This window comes from Camarhynchus parvulus, chromosome 11, assembly GCF_901933205.1.
Source record: "Camarhynchus parvulus chromosome 11, STF_HiC, whole genome shotgun sequence".
NCBI classification, from domain to species: Eukaryota; Metazoa; Chordata; class Aves; order Passeriformes; family Thraupidae; genus Camarhynchus; species Camarhynchus parvulus.
The window spans coordinates 7,776,045-7,781,488 of NC_044581.1; positions in this window are offsets into that span (position 1 = coordinate 7,776,045).

Genomic DNA, 5,444 nt, shown 5'->3' on the forward strand with positions numbered 1-5,444 from the left:
CGCCCCCGCACTGCGGGGCGGCCGGGAGGGGAGTGAGGGCGCGGAGCGGTGCCGGCGGCGGCGCGCCGGGGTCGCGGAGCGGGGCCGGGCTCGGCGGGGCCGCGCCGGCTCACCTGGGCCAGAGGGAGGCCGGCCTGACCTTCCGCGCTTTACGGCCGCGGCCGCCGCGCGACAGCCGCCCCTGCGCGTGCGTCACCCGCCCCGACCGGCACCGGGGGCGTGGCCAAGCGAGGCTCCTCCCCCCGCACGCGTCCCCTCAGAAATAAACCACCACAAGTACAAACCTGCAGACTCTTTTTATTAAATTCTCCCATTTCATCTGTACAGAAAAAAAAATGCACATTATTATGTTCAGAAGTTCAGTAACATCTCAAAATTACACAGCATGGACATGTAAAAAAAAAACAAACAAAACCAAACTGAAACAAGGAGCGGCCAGGATTTATACACAGAAAGGGTAAACAATTTACAAAAGAAAAAAGTCTCGTTAATGTCACATTTAAAAATAATTATAATAATAAAAAAAAGAGACTACGTTCAAACAGCATCTGCTGTACAACAGGAATCCGCTGGGTCTGCTCTGTACACTGCGGGGTGCTGGGGAGCCCCTTCCCCTGCACCCGGCTCGTACCCACAGCTATGGATCCTCCCTCCACGGGGGCAGGCACACCTTTCCCTTTGCTCCTAGTTCAGGATTTCCAGGCGAGCACTTCTATCTAACTCAGTCAACGCAGGGGCAGCAGGGCTGGGGGCTCAGGGCGCAGCGATTCACCCTGGCAGGGATCTTTGTGTTTGGTCAGCTACAGAATCAAATCTGGGTGCTGTGCAAGGAGAAAATCTTGCCTCTGGCTACGGAAGAGCAACGCTGTTAGTCCTCCCTATCCCAGGCAGCGTTCAGGAACTCAGTGGAGCAGATGCAGAATTCCACCAGCACAGGACAATGCGCAGTGCCAGCTGAATTCTCTCTGGCACATGTGTGATTTGGGTCCTCCCTAACCAAGACTCATCGGTGGAAGCAAAATGGCAGATCTGGCTCCCAAACAAGGACACTGCACAAAGATCAGTACCTGGGAGCTGCCTGAAACATGTGAATCCCAGAATGAGGAACGTGCTCTTACACAAACCCACACTACAGTTGTTTAAGTCCACAGAGCTGTACTTTAAATAGGGACAGAGGTGCTAGATGAAATATTCTGGTTTCATATACCACACTTGTGCACTCACACACACCTCAAAACTACCTTTTTTTTTTTCAAACAAAACCAATAAAGTAAAAAACCCTACAATCTTCTTTCACTAAGTAATAATGTTGTGTTTTAACAGAAATCACCATCCAGCTTCAACACAATTCCTCTACAACATTGTGGGATTCCAGCAGTCCCTCTGGCTTATCCCATTTCTTCCCTCTGTACCTACCTGCAGTTAGTTTCTGTACTTGAGACAGTCACAACCATTATTTTCCATACAATGCACTTAACTGTGGATTCTTTCAGAGTAACACTGATTATATCAGTGTCAGATTCTGGAGGAAATGCTAATATTTTGCTACAGAATTATCCATCCTTCACTAGGATCTTTCCAGCCCTTTGCAGTGACACAGATACACGGATACTCAACCCAATCTGCTGGGCAGTACTTCAGGTGCCAGGAATTTTGTTCCCACCCAGATGACTTACTCCAGCAGCCTAATGACAAAAGTGAGGCAGGAGAATCCCAAGCTGAAATTCTCGAAAGGACTTGATTAGACTCACTAGGTAAACAATAAATAAGATTATTACTGTGAATGAGAATGAACTGCAACAGGCTAGCAGGAGTGGAGTATAGAGGTGCACATGATGCACAGTTCCTGACACACATGCCATCATTTAGGAAGCCTTGTTAACCCTCGCAGCAGCAGCAGCAGGAAGCAAATGGAGAGCTGCATGCCTTGCCAGATCCCAAACATCCAGCTCTTCCATCCATGCCCTGAGCACCAGCATCATCAAGTCTAGAATAAGCTCTCCAAGAGAAGGTTTCGTGATGACCAGGAGAAAAAAAAACCAAAAACACAACAAACCCAACCAACAACCATCTCCCAAACTGCATTCAGTAGAAGGCAGATTTCTCCAGTGAGAGGTAAGGGTCATGAACAGGAAAGACTACCACAGGTTCTTCCACACCAACCCACTTGTCCTGGCTGACTGCAGCTACTGCTAACACTCTGTTAAACAGAGAAGTTAAAAAGGCTTTCTCGAATTCAAGGCAACCAGCGCTGTTTCTTACAACCATTGCTCGCAACTTCCTACCAGGGTGCTGAGACAATTGCACAGGCTGCTCAGAGAGGTTGTGACTCCCCATCCCTGGAGTGTTCAAGACCAGACTGGATGGGACTCTGAGTACCGTGGTCTAGTGTGGAAGGTGTCCTGCTCAAGGCAGGGGCTGGAATGAGATGAGTATTAGGGTTCCTTCCAACTCAAAACTGTTCTATGATTCTTTCTTTCTTTCCCTGCAGTGGAAAATGATTACCTGCAGGCAAGATGACGTGTTTGCAACAGCACAACCAGGTTATTTTTGGAAGAGTACTCCTGTGGGTTTCTCTGCTTGCAAAACCTCTAGATTTTTAGGTATGCATGAAAAGGAGAAGAATGTTTCAAGACTGTGACTGGTATATTTTTAGTTGGGAAAAAAGCAGATTTGGTCATCACCAGTGGTAGAACACCTCTTTTTAAAACATGAAAAGATAATATACTCAATGATAAAATGGCCTGGACCCCTTGCCAACCTTTAAAAGGCAGGTCTGTGTCTACTGTGACAAAAGGTTTTTTTAGTATCCTGCTTTTTCTTCCAAAGGCCTTGGGCCACACACCTCTAACAGCATCACAGTGCACTCACACAAACTGTGAGCCTGACACTGGCAGAAACACCACCAACCACAAACTAATACCACTGCAGAGCAGGGACTCCTAATGCCATGCTTCAGGCACCCTTACCATAACCTCCTCCAAATTTAAAAGGAAAAAAAAAACCAGCAAGCCTTATATCTGAAAGTAAAGAAAGTCACCTTCAGAGCTGAACAGGGCTTACATTTGGAACTATGGCTACAAACCTACAATTTTCACTGCAATGTCTTTTGGAATTTAGTGGAAGATGCTATTTCTAGACAATAAACCATCTAATTAGGCTTTTCAAGCTAATCAAGTTACAAAATGCCTTCTCAAAAAGTCACAACAGTTTAAAAAAAGCCCTCCAATGGCAATTTAATAATGCCAGATAGACATTTTGGAGAAGCAGGACTCACGCCAGCAAGCAAGGCTGCACCGAGATCCCGCTTCCCTTGCTGGCAGCTCTGTGAGCACACCCATCTTGACAGCAGTCATTTCAACACTCACTCAAGTGATACAACACACACTTCTAATTGCCAAACTAATATTTGTGGAGTTACACACCTGCGCTACCTCAAGAGACTAAATTAACTGTTTCTCTTCTGCTCCACTTCATGCTGCCAGCCAGCCAGGCAAGCTCTCTTAGCATCAGGGAGGAGGGGCAAGAGAAAGAATTCAGGCTTAAATTCAGTTTTACCTCACCACTTAACTGCAATCCTACCATACACTAACTCTCCACTGAAACTTCATCGCTCAGGCTTTTGCTGCTGCTTGTTTGTGTTCACAGTACTTTACTACAGAACCAGAAGTGTTTGTGAGACTCACTAAAATAGCAAGTCTGAACCCATACTAGTTTGCTACCATCCGCAGAGCAGGATGAAGGTATGTTTGCAAAAAGCTTTAGCAAAGAGTCATAGCAAAAGCTCACAGTATTTTGTATATGCCATTCTGTGTGTACAGCATCACCAGAATCAGCTGGTCCACACTCCAGAGTGTCTCAAAACCACCTCCACTGTTCTTCTAGAGAACAATGGGGAGAACTGGAAATGCCAGGTCTTACATAGGAGTGTGCTAAGTGGGAAAAGAAAGTTATGGTTCAAGCATCAGCCTAAGTTGGACAGTTTCAGGCACATGGTTCTTACTACAGCACCCATGGGTAAGCACATCCTAAAGGTGAATCAAGCATATCCTCCTGTACACATTGACTCTCGTGCAGCCTCTTCTAGAGTTCATCAACACACCCCATGTTTCAGTCAAAGCACCTGCCTGATGAGCTCCACACCTCCTTGTACTTGAGGAACACAGATGATGGCAAGAAGAGGCCACAACTACTGGTGCAGCTTTTCCAAAACACCTTCTCTGGGCTCTCAGGTGTAAGTATCAGGTTCTGGAAGTATAACTGTACATAGCACAAATGCACATGATGGTAACTATGCATGAGCTAAAAGCTACTTCCCTTAAAGATCCAGACGTTTCTGCCATTCATGCCACACTATCATTCTTCCATCCACTTGGCAGGACTGGCACCTGTGTCCTACATCCCAGGAAAATGCCAGGTGTTATCACCATCAATTGTGCTCCAAAAGTTGTGGAGATGAAAGCCACTCTTCAGTGCCACCATGCAAACCATTAAGACCCAGAGTATGATTACAAACCACTGTGCTAACCCACAAGTAACCATTACACAGAGAGAGAGGATGATAGGTGTTCTGGTGCTTTCTGCATCACTGACAGAGCACTGCACTGCCAGTGTGTCAGTACCATCTACACACAGTTAAGGGAGGGTAACAGCTTAGCAGTAGCAAGGTAAAATAAAAGGAGTGTTAGAATTTTACTGCATCATTGCTAATAAAAAAGTTGACTGAGTAACTGCTCAGAGCACTTCCTGCCCACTGACACTGTTCACTACTGACAGGCTCTACATACCTCGTGTCTACATCGTGCCTTTAATCTACTGAAACACAAGTTGGATAGCTCACATGAGTATTCAATCCTGGTCAGTATTTTATTCTATCTTGCGAGCAGCAGAGGAAGAAAGGAAGGACATCTTTTCAGCCAAAAAAATCCACAGTCACATAAGCAGGATATTCACTAGGAGATGACACCAGTGGTTGGTGTCCTTAGGTTGTCCAAGACTATGCTCTGAAGATGCTTCACACAGACGAGCAAGACGTCCAAAACAAGGCCAGCTGTGGTGTAAGATGCAATTTACCCTTTAATTTCCTGCCTCAACTTCACCCAGCCACAGAGGATGACTAGATTTCAGTATGAACCATTACCTAAATCATATAGTCGGTATGCAGAATATGTCTGTCTTTAAAAATTTACTTAAAAACTGCTTGAGCTGCAGGTCATATCAGTCTGATTTGGAGAGTGAAGGCAGTTCCAACAGTACAACAGAGACTTGTCTACAGGCAGGTAAACGAGAGTCTGCTAACAAAGGGGTAACAAAAGCTGCTGGCTGGGCTGCCAATGTTGCACACAAACTTTCATAGGATGAAGATGCCATGGATGAGATCCAGGATGGGAAAACTGAGCCAACACCTGCTGCTTTTCTAATTTTTTTTTAATTTTTTTTTTTTA